At 38.9% G+C, this 20,000-nt stretch overlaps 1 protein-coding gene across 7 annotated transcripts in view; it reads left to right on the top strand.

Moving 5' to 3' along the window:
- Positions 1-20,000, top strand: part of LOC136826688 (uncharacterized) — a 413,156-nt gene that overhangs the window by 265,149 nt on the left and 128,007 nt on the right. The window lies entirely within an intron of this gene.

Genomic DNA, 20,000 nt, shown 5'->3' with positions numbered 1-20,000 from the left:
AATCAGGACTACAGTGACACACTAACGCTTTCGGCCACACTAAAAATATTCGGTAACATATATGAAAATATATTATTTCGAGTAGAGTGAATTGATATAAAGGACATATATATGAATCATGATATAAAATATTTATATTTATATATATATATATATATATATATATATATATATATATATATATATATATATATATATATATATATATATATATATATATATATATATATATGATAGATAAACTGTTAACAGCTCAATGAAACAAGGAACATCGAACGAAATATATATATATATATATATATATATATATATATATATATATATATATATATATATATATATATATATGACGAATAGATAGAACTGTCAACAACTCAGTGAAACAAGGAACACCGGAACGAAAATGTATAAAACGAGAAAAAGAAAAATAATGGTTTGATGGGCCCAGTCGCAGGTAAACTGTTTTGAGTCAGCAAGGCGAATTACACCTTATTGTGCTCATTGCTCTCAGGACCTTCCCATTCGGGGTTTATGTCTCCCTGAGGCAAAACAAACGACACCACACACGTTCCAGATCTAGGTCTTTCGTTCTCTCTCGTCTGTGGGTCTTCTCTGACGTCGCTGATGCTGGAAGGTGATTTGGAGGCCAGGGCGTAGGCTGCTGCTGCTTCCAGAAGGGCTTTTTGGGGACCTGTAGGAGTTTCACCGTCTGATATTTCTTCCAGAAGGATTTTTTGAGAACCTGTAGGAGTTTTACCGTCAGGCGTTGCTTCCCGAAGGATTTTTTGAGAACCTGTAGGAGTTTCACCGTCAAATATTGCTTCCAGGAGGGTTATTTTTAGACCTATAGGAGTTTTACCGTCAGGTATTGCTTCCAGAAGGATTTTTTGAGAACCTGTAGGAGTTTCGCCGTCAGATACTTCTTCCAGAAGGATTTTTTTTAGACTTATAGGGGTTTCACCATCAGGTATTGCTTCCTGAAGGAGTTTTTGAGAACCTGTAGGAGTTTCACCGTCACATATTTCTTCCAGAAGGATTGTTTTCAGACTTATAGGAGTTTCACCGTCAGGTGTTGCTTCCAGAAGGATATTTTGAGAAACTGTACTGGTTTCACTATCAGATATTTCTTCCAGAAGGGTTTTTTGAGAACCTATAGAAGTTTCACCGTCAGGTATTGTTTCCTGAAGGATTTTTTGAGAACCTGTAGGAGTTTTACCGTCAGATATTGCTTCCAGAAGGATTTTTTAAGACTGTATAGATCCTTTACTCTCATGTACTGCGTCCAGAAGGATTGTTTTTTGAGAACGTATAGGACTTTTACCTTCTGGTACTGCTTCCAGAAGGATTATTTGACAACGGGTAGGATTTTTACTGTAGAGAGTAGGACAGAGAGCAGAACAAAGAACAAAATATCTGGAAGGAAAACAAACCAGAATACTCATACGGGCTTGACCCTCATATTCCATGGAATGGCTGAAATGGAAAGTCGTTATTTTGACAGTGGATATTTGAAGAAGATAGAAAAAAGAAGAAACTGCAATTCCGACGGCAAGACAAAGGTATGATAAGTGCCAAATAAGACGAAAAAAACGGAAATCAACATAAAGAATAATGAGACAAAATTCCTCACACTCTCAGTTCACGAAAATTTCCTTGACGTAAAAGAATAATGACAGGTTGCAAACATTCGATGCATGGCCATTTTAAGGAGTCTGTAACTGCCCCTTAACTTCTGCTCTCAGAACCCCTGATACTTTTCTGAGCCTCCTGGAGGTTATATATATTTTTTCCCACCTCTCCTCTTCCCAAATTGAGTTGGAACCCAGGCTGTAAACTGATTAGCAGTGACACAAAGATTGGGAACTGGCCTATCAGATTGTGATCAAGGATGTGTGTGTGTATGTATCTTTTAACACTTTATTTTTAGCCAGGGTTCAGGGTTCCGTTTTCTGGGTTCAGGGTTCCGTTGTTTGCCAGGGTTCAAGGTTTCTTTTTAGCCAGGGTTCAGGGTTTCTTTATAGCCAGGCATCAAGGTTTCTTTTTAGACAAAGTTCAGGGTTTCTTTATAGCCAGGGTTCAAGGATTCTTTATAGCCAGGCTTCAAGGTTTCTTTTTAGCCAGGGTTCAAAGTTTCTATTTAGCCAGGGTTCAAGGTTTCTTTTTAGTCAGGGTTCAAGGTTTCTTTTTAGTCAGGGTTCAAGGTTTCTTTTTAGCCAGGGTTCAATGTTTCTTTTTAGCCAGGGTTCAAGGTTTCTTTTTAGCCAGGGTTCAAGGTTTCTTTTTAGCAAGGTCAAGGTTTCTTTTTAGCCAGGGTTCAAGGTTTCTTTTTAGCCAGGGTTCAAGGTTTCTTTATAGCCAGGGTTCAAGGTTTCTTTATAGCCAGGGTTCAAGGTTTATTTTAGCCAGGGTTCAAGGTTTGGCTGTGAGGCGAAGGCTTAGACTGAAAGACTGAAAAACAGGCTCAGCCAAGGAAAAGAGAGAGAGAGAGAGAGAGAGAGAGAGAGAGAGAGAGAGAGAGAGAGAGAGAGAGAGATTGTGGCTGGTTAGTCTTGTAAGCACGAATTTATGCATGCATGAATTTATGCGTGCATGCATGCATGAATTCTCATTAAGTATTCAGGATGGCTAAAACGGTACCTATAGACTCGACTTCCTTAGGTCTTTCCACATTATTATTAATTCAATTATTATTTTACTTCATTTAACAGTTAGAGATGTATTTTTATAACAGCGGTGTTGGAAAGGTTAGCTCGTTCTAAAATAAATAAATAACAAGTAAAAAATTAGCCGAAGTTTCTTCGGCGCAATCGAGTTTTCTGTACAGCCACTACAGCGTATAATCAAGGCCACCGAAAATAGATCTATCTTTCGGCGGTCTCGGTATAATGCTGTATGAGCCGCGGCCCATGAAGCTTTAACGACGACCTGGTGGTGGCCTGTCGTATATCGTTGCCAGACGCACGATTATAGCTAAATATAAGCTTGAATAAAATCAAAACTACTGAGGCTAGAGGACTGCAATTTGGTATGTTTGATGGTTGGAGGGTGGATGATTAACATACCAATTTGCAGCCCTCTAGTCACAGTAGTTTTTAAGATCTGAGGGCGGACAGAAAAAGTGCGGTCGGACGGACAAAGCCGGCACAATAGTTTTCTTTTACAGAAAACTAAAAATCACCATCAGGACATATATTATTATCATAACAGGCGTTATCACAAAGGTTAGTTCGTTCGCAAAAAAAAATTAATAAATAAAAAGTAAAAAGTTCAACTCATTTATCACCGAAGAGTTCTGCCAACCCTTTGGGATCTAAACTAGTCTGGCAGACCGAAGCCGTTTGTAATGAAGTAGGATAATCAATCATGTTTTCACACTTTTTTTTTGCGTGGTTTTTTTGTATATTTGACTGTTCCTTTGTGCATACGGATGCTGGCTCCCTAACCAGTGTGGGCTAGAGAGAGAGAGAGAGAGAGAGAGAGAGAGAGAGAGAGAGAGAGAGAGAGAGAGAGACCGACCTTTTAGCAATTTATCTGAATAATAGAAACGGGGTCAGTTTCCAACGGCCGTCTGAGAGACTCGCAGCCATAACCGGTCAGGTACTAAAAAAGCTGTTTTCCGTTTTTCTTAAGTCGTTCGTGAACGCTTCCAAAGGTCTGGCATCCACTTTAGGGCCTCTCTCTCTCTCTCTCTCTCTCTCTCTCTCTCTCTCTCTCTCTCTCTCTCTCTCTCTCTCCTTAATCCACGCGCCAAGGAAGGATGGAATACATCAATCTGTGAAATCTACCTGAATATATTAGTGCGGTTTCGTTTTGCGCAGTTTAAATTGTTCATGGTTTATCACGCTTTAAAAGTCAGAATACCGCCTGCATAAATATTCATCGTTGGCCTCCCCCCCCCCGGCCCCACCTAACCCCCCATGGTAAGTTTCTGTCAGTCTGTAGGCCTTAGGAATTTTCTGTCAGTCTGTAGGCCTAAGGGATTAGTGCAACATGACGAATCATGTTTAGCAAAAGTTTTTCTAGTCGTTTTTGCAGTATACTTGAATTCAGTCATGCAGACCTACATGAGTAGCCATGACGTGGATTATCATGAGGACTTTGTATAAAAAGAAAAGCACTAATACAGATCCTTCCTCTAAACATTCATATATTTATACATATATGTGTGTGTAAATATATAATTATGTATTTATGTATATATATAAGTGTGTGTGTAAATATATAATTATGTATGTATGTATATATATATAAGTGTGTGTAAATATATAATTATATATATGAATAATATATATATATATATATATAAATATATATATATATATATATATATATATATATATATATATATATATATATAAATATATATATATATATATATATATATATATATATATATATATATAGATATATATATATATAGAGAGAGAGAGAGAGAGAGAGAGAGAGAGAGAGAGAGATAGAGATTTTCCATGGCCATAAATCTGATGCAATCGGAAATGAATAACCCCCATCACACAGAATTCATGTCAATTCAGTAATCAGAATTGAAACCTAAACGTACCTTCATTCATTCAAACTTGACAAAATTGATTATATCCTGTCATGTCGGTTATAAGCCTTTCAAATCGAATAGGAAATTGCGCCAGTTAATTTTTTCAAGCCAATAACGTGAAAAACATTTGCTAACGGAACCTCAGCGGTATTTTGGGGTCTGTAGATTGCAATAAAATACAATTTTTCGTCGATTTAAAACCGAAGATTGTAAATGTTGTAAAGAAAAGAAAATGTGGGAAACAATTTTCAACAGGTAAAAAATGCGCCGAAGTTTCTTCGGTGCAATTGAGTTTTCTGTACAGCCGCTGCAACGTATAATCAAGGCCACAGGAAACAGAGGCATCTTTCGGGGATCTCGGTATAATGCTGTATCAGCCGCGGCCCGTGAAGCTTTAACCACGGCTGGTGGTGGCTTATCCTTTATCGTTGACAGAAGCTCGGTCATGGCTAACTTTAACCGTAAATGAAATAAAAACTACTGAGCTAGAGGGCTGAAATTTGGTATGTTTGATGATTGGATGGTGGATGATCAACATACCAGTTTGCAGCCCTGTAGCCTCCGAAGTTTTTCAGATCTGAGGGCGGACAGAGAAAGTGCGGACAGAATAAAGTGCGGACGGACAGACAAAGCCGGCACAATAGTTTTCTTTTCAGAAAACTAAAAATTGAGAGGAATCATAAAAATAAAAAATAAACCGGGTATAAAACCTTACTGTCTTTGAAGGAAAGTTGTAAATATTGTAATTCACAGGAAATCTGTTGAGCGGTTCCGACATAAAATGAGTTAATAAAAGAGAAAGGTAAAAACAACTTTCTTAGGAGGAAAGTATAATTCTTCTCTTAAAACTTTCTTTTTCTTATGGGAAAAGTATAACTATTGTAATATTATACTTAAAAAGCAATTAAACAATCAGATATAAGCCAGGAGAATATCCTAAAGGTACCAATATTCGTAATGCACAGATTTATGACATCAATTAAGCGAAATTTTACAAAAACTCAGCTGGAAAAATTTATGTTTTCGTCAAAGCAGATAAGTCTCAATATTCTTTTTAAGCAAAAAAAAAAATAAATAAATAAACAATCATTTACAAACTATGAAAATACCATAAAGGCCTAAATATTCGTAATGCACAGACTCATGACATCAAATGAGCGAAAGTTAAGCAAAACTCAGCGGGAAAAATTCATGTTTTCTTCGAAGGAAAAAAATCGTCTAAGGCTTTTGAAGCAAAAACAAAAATTAATAATAATAATAATAACAATCAGTTGTAAACTATGAGAATACCATAAAGGTACATCTTTTCGTGATGCGCAGAAGATATGAAACCAACTAAGCGAAAGTTAACCAAAACTCACTAAGAAAAATAACTTTTTTCGTCAAAGGAGAAAAGTGGTCTTAGACTTTCGAAGCGCTCTCTTATGGCGCCTCATCTGACTATCGTTATTCAGCGGCCGTGAAGCAAGCAAGCAAGCAAGCAAGCAAGCAGCAGGCAAGGTGCAAAAACAGCGGAAGTTTTCGAGCGCAAATGAAACGGACTTGACGATCGCGCACCTGGGGAATGATGGTTTTAGTCACAGCGAAACCTTGAACGAAGTCAGGCGGCCTTCAGAAGCGATGTCTTTTTGCTGATGTGAAAATTTAATCTGAAAAGCGAGCTGCTTTTTAGTTTTCTGTAAAAGAAAACTATTGTGCCGGCTTTGTCTGTCCATCAGATCTTAAAAACCACTGAGACTAGAGGGCTGCAAATTGGTATGCTGATCATCCACCCTCCAACCATCACACTTACCAAATTGCAGTCCTCTAGCCTCAGTAGTTTTTATTTTATTTAAGGTTAAACTTAGCCATAATCGTGCATCTGGCGACGATATAGGACAGGCCACCACCGGGCCGCGGATGAGAGCTTCATAGGCCACGGTCCATACAGAAAACTCGATTGCGCCGAAGAAACTTCTGCGCATTTTTTACTTGTTTTTTTTTCATACTCCTGGGAACAACTATTCCTGATTTATATACGTGCATGCTTGTGCGTGCGTGTTCGTGCACGATTTTGTTTGCTAAGCCTTCATGCTTATAAATAATGTGCAAAGGTTATAAGCCTCTCTCTCTCTCTCTCTCTCTCTCTCTCTCTCTCTCTCTCTCTCTCTCTCTCTCTCTCTCTCTTAGAGGCACTTGTCACGTATAATTCCAATGTATAACAATCAAAATAACAGTATTAATGTTTGAGCATGTACGTATTTCACATACGACTACTTCATCAAACCTTACGAATTTATGTAACAAGTATCATTTATGGAATAACTATCATTCGGCGTCCTTAAAGGAAACAAAAAACAGCTTCTATGCAATTTATAGATAGAAGAGATAACATCAACAACGATATCCTCTCGGTAGATGATAACCTGGGAAGAGGCTCTCTTCCAGACGGTAATCGTAAAGATAGCAAATGACTGCCATTTCCCTTCTTCCCGTTTCTAGACGTGGTCGTTGTGGCGCAGGATGGTTCGCAATCAATCAGTCAATCCTTTCCTGCTGCTCGTTTGCGGGCGCTTTCTAATCTTCGAGGCTTTCTGACGTAAATAGTCGCCGTTTTGATCTTGAAAACTTTCTAACAGAAATCCTCGCAGCTTTCATCTTTACAGATTTCTAATCGGAATGGGCAAAGCTTTGATCTATAAAACTCTCTAACAGAAATGGGTAAAGCTTTGATCTTCAAAGCTTTGTAAACGGAATGGGCAGAGCTTTGATCTTTAAAGCTTTGTAACTGGAATGGGCATAGCTTTTTAATCATTAAAGCTTTGTAACCGGAATGGGTACAGCTTTTTTATCTTTAAAGCTTTGTAACCGGAAGGGGTACAGCTTTTTGATCTTTAGAGCTTTTTGACAGAAAATGGGCAAAGCTTTGATCTTTAAAACTTTCTAACAGAAATGGATCTTAAAAGCAAATGGGCAGCTTTGATCTCCAAACAGAAATGCTTTGATCTCCAACCGGAATGGGCACACTTGGAGCCCTTAAGAATCCTGGGTAATTTACTAAGTGATCTGAAGAACTTAATTCACACTTCCAATTCGCTAGTATTTGTTAGTTATTTATGCCCCTTGTGGTCGGTCAATTGTGGTGGATCGCCGCCAGTTCAAAGAGGGACATGGGGCTAACAACCTCTTCCTAAAAAGACCTGAAGTGACCTGCTTGAAAGATGGGAATCGGGTCAAGTCAGGTCACGTCGATGTTTGTTTAAGCCGAAAACGACAGGTCATTAAGCTTTTTTTCTCTAATTATCGAGAACGCTCTTTTACAAGTCTGCCTTTTACTCCTTTTTTTGGGGAGTTAGGGGTGGGGGAGGGGATGTTAATTTATTACGGGCACCTAATGACCCAGCTGAATGTTTTTGACGATTATCAGTGATTAATGAATGATGACGTCATTAAATGGTTTCAACTGGTAGGCCTTTTTTTTTTTTCTAGACAATATAATTTTTTATTTGCTTTTTTGTTTTCATTCTATGCTTAAATTTCCTGATTACGTTAAGTTTCCGAATTTAATTTTGGGATAAGAATACTTTAATATGAGGTTAATAATGTGAACATGTAGTATGATTTAGGAATTTCATGACAGGACCTGAAAAATTAAGTAGTTCGAGAATGCTGTGAGAAATATCAGGTTAATATTAATTAATCTTTTTCTGATTGTATGTATATATATATATATATATATATATATATATATATATATATATATATATATATATATATATATATATACAGTATATATATATATATAATATATATGTATACATATTGTATATATATATATGTATATTTATATATATATATATATATATATATATATATATATATATATATATATATTTATACATATATTTTTATACATGTACAGTATGTATGTATGTGCATGTAAATATATAAATCATTGTTGTGACTGATGCAGCCGATTAGATTTCATCCCATGATGCTCAACCACTTCCAGGGTTTAAACTCTCTCTCTCTCTCTCTCTCTCTCTCTCTCTCTCTCTCAAACACACTTCTCTTATTTTCAGTTCTTGTCCCACCCCTTCTCTCTCTCTCACTGTTCAGAGAGAGAGAGAGAGAGAGAGAGACTTGCAACGTTGGACTCGTAGCAACAGGCACGGCCCATATTCTTCGTGATTGGAAATTCATGACCCCGACAGATGTTACATATTTAATCGATTCCTTTCTCAGAAAGGAAAGAGATAGAAGCTATTAATAGAGAGAGAGAGAGAGAGAGAGAGAGAGAGAGAGAGAGAGAGAGAGAGAGAGAGTCAATCTCAGAGAGAGGGAGAGTAAATATAAAGCTTTCTTACCTCTGACCTTTAAAGCTTTTGCCCCTCTCGAGCTGAGGCGGCGGCGGCGGTGGGAAAAGAGAGACAGAGAGAGAGAGTTGAAGTTACAAAGTAGAAGGAAGGTGAGAGAGAGAGAGACAGACAGACAGACAGACAGGGTGAGTGAGGAGAGAGAATCCTGTGTTGGCGTAAACAAGGTCTCTCTCTCTCTCTCTCTCTCTCTCTCTCTCTCTCTCTCTCTCTCTCTCTCTCTCTCTCTCTCTATTGATGATGGCGGCAGCAACGTTGATAGAGCTGTGTCTGTGAAGTTTCTGATTGACGTTTTGTTGATGAGCATCGCAGCCGACGTGTATACTTCGTGTCGGGCGGCGTCGGTCGGGTCACGGACAGGTCTGTCGGTCGGACGGTCTGTCGGTCTGTAGGTCGGTCCGTGGGTCTGTCGGTCGGTCGGTCTGTGGGTCACTCTGTCGGTCGGTCCGACGGTGTGTTGGTCTTTCGGTCGGTCCGACGGTCTGTCGGTCTTTCGGTAGGTCCGAGGGTCTGTCGGTCGGTCGGTCGGTCTGTCGGTAGGTATGCGATATGTGTCGTCGGCGGTGGAACTAAACTAGGCTCCATACATGCCTCTCTCTCTCTCTCTCTCTCTCTCTCTCTCTCTCTCTCTCTCTCTCTCCTTATAGGTCGGTTCTTGTAACAGAGGCGACTTAGCGGTAGGTCGTTATTAACAGGTATTAATAGGAGTTACTGTTCCTATAGACACTGTATTAATAGATCTGTTATGTTATATAGGCTTTAATCAATATCATCCATGTCATATGGCCTTGATGTGGCCCAGTGACCGGTCAGAACCTCTTGCACACAAACATACAGACACAAACACTCACAAACACACGCACACTAACTCACGAACACACACTTAAACACAAACACACACAGACACATATAAACACACAAACACCCCCACACACACACGCACATAAAAACACAAACACCCTCACGCACGCATAAACACAAATACAAACACCCCACAAACATACACACACAAACACACCCACAAATACATATACAAACAAACGCGCACAGAAACACACCCACAAACATACAAGCAACTCACAAACACACACACTAACTCACGAACACACACATACTTAAACACAAGCACACATAAATAAACACAAACACACACAGACACATATAAACACACAAACACCCCCCACACACGCACATAAAAACACAAACACCCTCACGCACGCACAAACACAAATACAAACACCCGACAAACATACACACACAAACACACATACACACAAACGCTTACACACAAACACACCCACAAACATACAAGCACTCACACACAAACACACACAAGGTGGCATCCAGGCGCCCAGGCATTCATCAGTTTAACTGTCAGTCCATTAGCCCATTACTCAGTCCACGTTATAACCGCGAACTTGTAGCAACCGAGGTGATGTTATTTCCATTAATTCGCTGTGTTATTTCCGTTAATTCGCTGTGTTATTTCCATTAATTCGTTGTAACAAGGTGTTGAGAACTGCGAACACAGTGAATGGTTTACGATACACAATTAGGGTCTATTATGTATTTTTCGCTGTGCAAGACGCAGCACCTCGAAGAGAAGATGTTTCCTCAGGGTTTCCTCAGTGAGAAATTCCTCTTTATCTTTTAATGATTTACTTTCGTTTTTATCTATTTATTTATTGATTTGTTAGTTCTGTTTTTTTTTCTCTTATAAGTAATCTCTTTTTTTCTGTATCTCTTATTACCTTCTGTTACTTCTTTTATAATGAACACCATGTTTTTTGGAAGCTTGAATTTCAAGTCAGGGGTCATCTTCTGAATAATAATAATAATAATAATAATAATAATAATAATAATAATAATAATAATAATAATAATAATAATAATAATAACAGTGCCGTTATCTAAACCTCGTGTAAGGTATTAGCGATAATTCTGATGATTTTCCTAAATGCCATTTTTTATATATATATATATATATATATATATATATATATATATATATATATATATATATATATATATATATATATATATATATATAATAAAAGCAAAATTACTGATAATGACAAAGACTCCACGGAAATTTCTGTCAGTCAAAATATTTCATACAAAACAAGGGGACCTTTGTATATAAAATCGACTGATTTGTACGTGCAAAAAAAAGTTCAGAAAATAGACCTTATCACGTGAAATTATCCCCCCGTGTCTAGTAATCATAGCTGTGCGACGCCAAGTTGTAAAATTAAATCAACCAACACTAATACACTAGTTTTTTTTATGGAAGAGAGGCCTAAGTAAATCGAATGTTGAACTCCCTAGACAGTGAGCCGAGGATTGAGAGAGAGAGAGAGAGAGAGAGAGAGAGAGAGAGAGAGAGAGAGAGAGAGAGAGAGAGAGAGAGAGACATAACTCTGAGTAAGAGTAAGAAAACCCGATAAGTACCGTGAAAAGAATCAGATAGCCGGGCAAGAAATTGCTTGAAATATGCAGAGATGAGAGAGAGAGAGAGAGAGAGAGAGAGAGAGAGAGAGAGAGAGAGAGTAGAGAGAGAGAGAGAGCTGAAAGAGTAAAGAAAACATGATAAAGGTAGCGTCAGAAGGGCCAGTAAACAGCAAGAAATAGGAAAAGAGAAGTAAAGAGAGAGAGAGAGAGAGAGGAGAGAGAGAGAGAGGAGGGAGGGAGAAAGAGAGAGCTGAGTAAGAGTAAAGAAAACATGATAAAGGTAGCGTCAGAAGGGCCAGTAAACAGCAAGAAATAGGAAAAGAGTAAGCAAAGAGAGAGAGATAGAGAGAGAGGGAGAGAGAGAGAGAGAGGGAGGGAGGGAGAAAGAGAGAGCTGAGTAAGAGTAAAGAAAACATGATAAAGGTAGCGTCAGAAGGGCCAGTAAACAGCAAGAAATAGGAAAAGAGTAAGCAAAGAGAGAGAGATAGAGAGAGAGGGAGAGAGAGAGAGAGAGGGAGGGAGGGAGAAAGAGAGAGCTGAGTAAGAGTAAAGAAAACATGATAAAGGTAGCGTCAAGAAGGCCAGTAAACAGCAAGAAATAGGAAAAGAGTAAAAAGAGAGAGATAGATAATGATAAAGGTAAGAGAACCAGAAAACCAAGCAAAAGATAAGAGAGAGAGAGAGAGAGAGAGATGAAAAAACAAACCCTCCTCTGGAATCGATATTCGGGGTCATGACAATAACAGCGAGAACTTGTGTGCTTTATGTCACCGATTAGAATAAAAAAAATAAAAAAAAAACAAAGTCTGACACAAAGCACAACTGGGCCTTTGTACCTCTGCCGCTATTGTGTGCGTTGTTTGTAGCTGGGATTAATCCCCTATTCACTTTGGTCTTTTGTGAGAGCTGTATCTGGACTTATTGGGAAATAATAATAGGCCTCTCTTTACACAATTTAAGATTCGTCCCTCCTGTTCTCTGCTTCTAGCCTCTCTCTCTCTCTCTCTCTCTCTCTCTCTCTCTCTCTCTCTCTCTCTCTCTCTCTCATTGGCTCCAATAAATCTCTTTCCCCCAAACTCTTCAGTTTCACTGATTAGAGCTATTTTCAAAAATCGCATTTGGCGTGAAGTGTATCATTATCTTCACCTGATGATTAAGTCTCCGTCGTTGGAGGCACTTGTAAACAAACCAGTCTCTCCCAGATCACGGGATAGACGAACCTCATACACTGATTATTATTATTATTATTATTATTATTATTATTATTATTATTATTATTATTATTATTGCTGTTGCTGTTGCTTGTGAGACGGACGAGACTGCTGCTTTTCGCAAGAAGATTCTTGTCAACGACTTCCAAAAGATTCGATCAGCAAGCAGTTCGGGGAACGGTCCCACATCTGCTGAGGCAACTTCCTTTCTATTCTGGCTTTTCCAGCCAATTCTGACGACAGCTTTCTAAGAGAAAGTCTCTTTAAATGCGACCTTTCCCCACTCCCTCAAATAGTTCTCGAAAGTCAAAGATGGTCGCGTTTTCCGGAAAGGAATGATTGTCTTCTCTTCTTTAAAGACTAAGTTTTTGAAAAGACTATGAGATGAATTTAAAGGGGTGGCCATGTCAGTGGATTGAAAGGAGAGAGAGAGAGAGAGAGAGAGAGAGAGAGAGAGAGAGAGAGAGAGAGAGAGAGAGAGAGAGAGATACGAAAAGTCTTCTGCATTTAAACCTAAAAATTGATAGTGTTATATGAATACAATTACATTTATGACAGAAAGATACACTGTCAGTAGGAGAGAGAGAGAGAGAGGAAAATTCTTCTGTATTTAAACCTGAAAGTTAACAGTGTTATACGGATATAATGACATTTATGACATAGATACAATGTCAGGAGGAGAGAGAGAGAGAGAGAGAAAAAAATTCTTCTGTATTTAAACCTGAAAGTTAATAGCGTTATATGGACACAATTACATTTATGACAGAAAAGTACACTGTCAGGAGGAGAGAGAGAGAGAGAGAGAGAGAGAGAGAGAGAGAGAGAGAGAGAGAGAGAGAGAGAGAGAGAGAGCTTTCAGAAGGACGTAATTCCCAGGTGACGAGGGTAATGGCAATTCTGCGCTTGTTAATATATATTAGCATGATAATAATTACTGCTTTTATGACGTGCACTCACGCACACCGTCACATTTACTCGTGCACGCATGCAAACAACAAATACTCTCTCTCTCTCTCTCTCTCTCTCTCTCTCTCTCTCTCTCTCTCTCTCTCTCTCTCTCTCTCTCCTGACAGTGTAATTTCCTGTCAGAAATGTAATCATGTCCATACGACACTGTGTATAAATTTATTGTTTAAATGTAGAATACTTTTCGATTCTCTCTCTCTCTCTCTGTCTCTCTCTCTCTCTCTCTCTCTCTCTCTCTCTCTCTCTCTCTTCATTCTGACAGTCTCTCTCTCTCTCTCTCTCTCTCTCTCTCTCATTCTGACTGTGTACCTCTCTCTCTCAAATGTCATTATATCACAAATGTCATAACACTATAAAATTTTATGGTTAAAATATAGAAGACTTTCTCTCTCTCTCTCTCTCTCTCTCTCTCTCTCTCTCTCTCTCTCTCTCTCTCTCTCTCTCTCTCTCTCTCATGACAGTCTAATTTTCTGTCGTAAATAATTATATCCACACAACACTTTATAAAGTTTCAGTTGAAATACAGAAGACTTTTCCTCTCTCTCTCTCTCTCTCTCTCTCTCTCTCTCTCTCTCTCTCCTTAGAAATCACTGACATGGCCACCCCTTTAAATCAATCTCATAGTCCTTTTAAAAACTTAGTCTTTAAAGAAGAGAAGACGATCATTCCTTTCCAGAAAACGCGGCCATCTTTGACTTTCGAGAACTATTTTGGGGAGTGGGAAAGGTCGCATTTAAAGCGACTTTCTCTTAGAAAGCTGTCTTGAGAACTGGCTGGAAAAGCGAGAATAGAATAGAAAGGAAGTTGCCTCAGCAGTGATTGACAGGTGGATTCAAAAGTAATAATATTAATAATGATAAAAATAATAATAATAAGGGGGGAGACCTTCTCTGAGGGCAGTTGCATTAAAAATTATAGCTGTTTCCACGGCATTTAATTTATCCAGAGTCTTCCCTATTCTTATTATCCGTTTTTCATCAGCCTGTAGCTGGTATATCAGGTTTCTCAAGTACATACAAAGATTTCTATTTTTTTAGGGTTATTTCCTCTGGCGTTTATTTTCAAAGAGTGAATGAAATGGCATGCAGGTTACAATTGTATACATAGCAAGCGTGGGTGGGGCGGTGGGTGTACAGTTGCTAGGTCAGTTATTCAGCTACGTTTTGGTTGGTCACGGGTTGGTGACGAAGTCGGTCCCGGAGGCGTTGAGGCCTTTTGGGCCTAATCGCTATTAGGAATTTAGGAGTGGCTGTTATCCGGGATTATAGGTCGTTCAGGTAATCTGTCTTCTGTGTCCGGTGCTGGCTCTCTCTCTCTCTCTCTCTCTCTCTCTCTCTCTCTCTCTCTCTCTCTCTCTCCGTATGATGGTAGGGAGAAATTCGGTTTCCTTCACCGTGTTGATGTTCGCCTTTTTTTCTAAAATATTTAGTGGCTTCGAGAATCCATAGGCGTCGGCGGTCCGTTGCCTGGTCTGTGATTTTGGTGTTCTGTACAAGTTCTTCTCTTTCGGGCCTATTTTGATGTTTTTGCGCGTAACGATTAAAAATAGCCAGTTCTTGGAGGTGAAAAGAGAGGCGTTTGGAGAGTTTGGTAGTGGTCATCCCGATATATGAGTGGTGGCATCTTTCCACCGGGCATGTCAGTTCGCAGATGACACTACTTCTCCTCCAAGACGTTTTTGGGGGCGCAGGTTTGTTTTTAAGCAATAAGTAGCATGATTTCATATCTTTATAGTATATTATCAGGTTAATTTTGTCATCTTCTGCAGTAGGGGTTGCATTTTCATTTATTATTTTTCTGAGGAGTTGGTCTGATTCTCTCTCGATCTGTGTCTTTAGATGATCCTGGAATTCCATAATAATAATAATAATAATAATAATAATAATAAATAATAATAATAATAATAATAATTTCTTCTGGTTTGCCTCTGTAGCTCCAGTCTCATGTTGCTGGTTACTGTCGTTGTGGTGGTCAGTTGCTGGATGACGACCTCCAAGTACCTGACCGTCCTCTTTTATTTTTGTAAGTCTACAAAAAATTTTGAAAATATTCAAACTTACAAATGTAAATCACTCTATTTATATCTGTAAGTTACTGGTGCCATATTCGTTTAAGTTTTGAGTGTTCTATTCATTCTTCAAGGCCTTTATCACTGGTTAAATCTGACTGCATAAAAAGCTTGATGTGACGCCTGGTAACTGACAGTCAATCAGATTCTTTGTTTCTTAGCTAAGTCCTGTAGTCCCCTCTTTTTCCTTCGAAAAAATTAAGCCACCTTGTGCAAAAAAAAAAATAGAATAAAAGAATGAAATTAAAAAAAAATAGAATTTAAAGAAAAATTTAAAATTAGAATTTAAAAACTAGAACTAAAAAACAGAATTTAAAGAAAAATATAATTCAAAGAAGTAGAATTTAAAGATAAAAGTAACAGACACCTTAATCTACTCTTGGCATTCGTATGGAAATAGATTACAAAAACTATTGGCATAAATAGAAAATACAAAAAACTTTTTTCTTTTGGTGGGGGAGAATCAGGTAAACTACAGTAGTTCCTTCTTCAAGTTGACAATATATATATATTACTTAAAATTCCCATTGACTGCCTGTTTTCATTTTTGAATTGTATTTGTTCGTTTTGAAATATAAAAAATAGCCACTTTGGAGACCTTGAAGTCCTCTGGTTTCCCTTGAAGTCCTCTGGAGTCCCTTGAAGTCCTTTAGAGTCCCTTGAAGTTCTTTGGAGTGCTCTGGAGTTTCTTGAAATCCTTTGGAGTCCTCTGGAATCCCTTGTAGTCCTCTGGAGTCCCTTGGAGTCGATTGAAGTCCTTTGGAGTCCCTTGAAGTTCTTTGGATGTTCAGGAGTTCTTTGAAGTCCTTTGGAGTCCTCTGGAGTCCATGAAGTCCACTGGAGTCCCTTTGAGTCCTCTATATTCCTTTGGAGTCCTTTGGAGTTCATTGGAGTCCTGTCCTTTGGAGTCCCTTGAAGTCCTCTGGATTTCCTTGAAGTCCTTTAGAGTCCCTTGGAGTCCTCTGGCCTTCCCTTAAAGAGAATCAGACTTGAAGAGAATCATACTTAAAGAGAATTATGCTTGCATTGGTGAATTCTCTCAAGGTATCCTCTTAAGGGTTGGACCTTTTGAACCTCGCCCCTCACGACAGTAACAGGTCGGCACGCACTTACAAAGTAAGTCCCCACCCCACCCCCACCCCCACCCGGCCAACTGCCGAATTTCAATACGAAAAGTCCTCTGGTGTCCAGTACATATCGTCGGAAGGACTCTATCAATCCCCAACGATAGCGACGTAAATTGATTGATTGCTTTGCGGCTTCGAAAACTGGCGTCACAACGTCTAGCCTATTGACGCCGATAACGATATAACGATGATGCTCATAAAAGAATAATAAAAAATGAAAGAGAAGTTCTATATTGGGGCGGAAATTATTCGAAGGAAATACGAGAGAAGTTATCAAAAGAGAATATATATAAAGAGTATAAAGAGTTTTTCTCTCTCTCTCTCTCTCTCTCTCTCTCTCTCTCTCTCTCTCTCTCTCTCTCTCTCTCCTCATTACCCTACTTCCTCACAACTCTTACCTTATCTCTCTCTCTCTCTCTCTCTCTCTCTCTCTCATTACCCTACTTTCTCACAACTCTTACCTTATCTCTCTCTCTCTCTCTCTCTCTCTCTCTCTCTCTCTCTCTCTCCCCCCATTACCCTACACTGTCGCAACTCTCCCTAAAGTTTCCTGCCTTAAGAAATGCCGCTCATTCTTGCCCGCTCGTAGCGAAAGCGACTTCCTGCCATATATCAGACGGCTGTTCGCCATACATTCCACGATTCCCTTTCAGAATGTTAGAAAGAATCCCGCGGTGAAAATCAAGACTCTTATTTTCAGCGTTTCACTCCTACGCAGGTTGGGGCGAGAGAGAGAGAGAGAGAGAGAGAGAGAGAGAGAGAGAGAGAGAGAGAGAGCTGGTGTGTGTGTGTGTGTGTGTGTGTGGGCGGGACTCTCAAACTTCTCCTTTTGTGGAAATTATTCGATTGAAAAATTTTTCAACCGTAAATTTTTGGAGCGTTCTTTAAAGGGCGAATTTTCTTTCTTTCTTCCTCTTCTGCTTCTTCTTCTCGCGTTTGCTTATTTGCATTTCGGTGAATTAGGACATTTCTGTTCCCTTTTCTTTTCGGGAACTCTTTGTCTTCGATTCTCTCTTTGGAGGAAAGTAAGAATGTTTATCCGTCTCGACCTCTTTGTTTCCCCTACGATTTAAAATCAGGTGCTGGAAGATAGTTATTGGTATTGCTTTCATTAACAGCAGTTCCTCGGCTGTTTTGTTACTCCTTACGAAGACGCCTCTAATTAGGTCAGCTGTTGAGGGGAGCTGACAGAAAAAGCTGCCTTACCTTTCAAAGCAGCTGCCAATCCTGTCGAATCAGCTGCCTTTCTTGTCAAAGCAGCTGCCTTTACTATCAAAGCAGCTGCATTTCCCGTCAAAGCAGCTGCCTATCCTGTCAAAACAGGTCCCTTTTCTGTCAAAGGAGTTGCCTTTCCTGCATTTCTTATCAAAGCAGCTACCTTTCCTGCCAAAGCAACCGCATTTCCTATCAAAGCAGCTGTCTTTCCTATCAAAGCAGCTTCCTTTTCTATCAAAGTAACAGCATTTCTTGTCAAAGTATCTGCCTTTCCTGCCAAAGCAGCTGCTTAACTTGTCAAAGCAACGGCATTTCATGTCAAAACAGCTTCATTTTCTGTCAAAGCAGCTGCATGTCCTGTTGAAGCAGCTGCTTTTCTTGTTAAAGTAGCTGCCTTTCCTACAAAGCAGCTGCCTTTCTTATCAAAGCAGCTGTCTTTCATGTTAAAGCAGCTGCCATTCCTGTCAAGCAGTTGCATTACCTGTCAAAGTAGTTGCATTTCCTGTCAGAGCAGTTACTTTCCTGTCAAAGCAGCTGCCTTTTCCGCCAGAGCCGCTGCCTTTTCCGCCAGAGCAGCCTCATTTCCTGTCAATTCTCGAATGAGAATCGGAGAACTTCTGGATTATGTGTCTGTGAGTATATGTATGTGTATGTTTATTTGTAACTGTGTTTGTGACTCACTCCACATATTTATAAGTTGTGGTTGTAATTCTCTCTCTCTCTCTCTCTCTCTCTCTCTCTCTCTCTCTCTCTCTCTCTCTCTCTCTGTAAGTGAGGGCTTTAACCGAATCATGCTTGCCGAAACGACACGCGGACTGACAGATGGACAAAACAACTGACGAGGATCGAGTTATGTTCGGAAAGGGGAGAGAGAGAGAGAGAGAGAGAGAGAGAGAGAGAGAGAGAGAGAGAGAGAGATAGAGAGAGAGAGATAGACAGATCGTGATAGAAAGAGAAGACACAATAGAGAGAAAGAGAGAGAGAAAGAAACAATTAGAGAGAGAGAGAGAGAGAGAGAGAGAGAGAGAAAAGAGATGTATGTATATCTATGCATGTGTGTGTGCATTATATTTATATATATATATATATATATATATATATATATATATATATATATATATATATATATATATATACATTATATTAAGAGAGAGAGAGAGAGAAAGAATGGTTCTTCTAGTTGCTAAACAAGAAGGTACACTGCGAAGCTTTCTGTTTGTAATAATACATACATATATATATATGTATATATATATATATTATATGTATATATATACACATACATACATACAACGACATATTGTCCCTGCACAAGGAGTCATTATGTTTATGAGCCTGTCAATCAAGGCAGATCAACAAGACCATCAAACACAACAATGATGATAACGTCGGGTCATAATGGAAATTTGCCGCAAGCGAGAAGCGCATTAAAAGACAAGGCAAATAATTATCAATTAATTAGGTATTGCCCTCGAATGAAAGGAGGAATCACGGTGAAATTAGTAAGAATTCTACGGGTCATTATTATTGGTGATTAGCGGTCAGTGAGGTCACATTAGAAATAATTAGTGATAATTATTATGATCATTAGGATATCAGATGCTCAGGTGTGGTAACGAGGCTAGAATACTAAAAAAGACAAGACTCAGAAATAATTCGTTTATTAAAAATTTTTCTTTTTTTACATGCGCCGAAGTTTCTTCGGCGCAATCGAGTTTTATGTGCAGCCGCTACAGCGTATAATCAGAGCCACCAAAAATAGATCTATCTTTTAGTGGTCTCGGTATAATGGTGTATGAGCCGCGGCCCATGAATCTTTAACCACGGCCCGGTGGTGGCCTATCCTATATTGTTGCCGGATGCACGATTATGGCTAAATTTAACATTAAATAAAAGAAAAACTACTGAGGCTAGAGGGCTGCAATTTGGTATATTTGATGATTAGAGGGTGGATGTTCAACATACCAGTTTGCAGCCCTCTAGCCTCAGTAGTTTTTAAGATCTGAGGGTGGACAGAAAAATTGCAAACGGACAGATGAAGCTGACGCAATAGTT

The sequence above is a fragment of the Macrobrachium rosenbergii genome, chromosome 41 (genome assembly GCF_040412425.1).
Source record: "Macrobrachium rosenbergii isolate ZJJX-2024 chromosome 41, ASM4041242v1, whole genome shotgun sequence".
Classification (NCBI taxonomy): Eukaryota; Metazoa; Arthropoda; class Malacostraca; order Decapoda; family Palaemonidae; genus Macrobrachium; species Macrobrachium rosenbergii.
The sequence above is the reverse complement of the archived record's forward strand: the minus strand, read 5'-3'. Positions and strand labels throughout refer to the sequence as shown.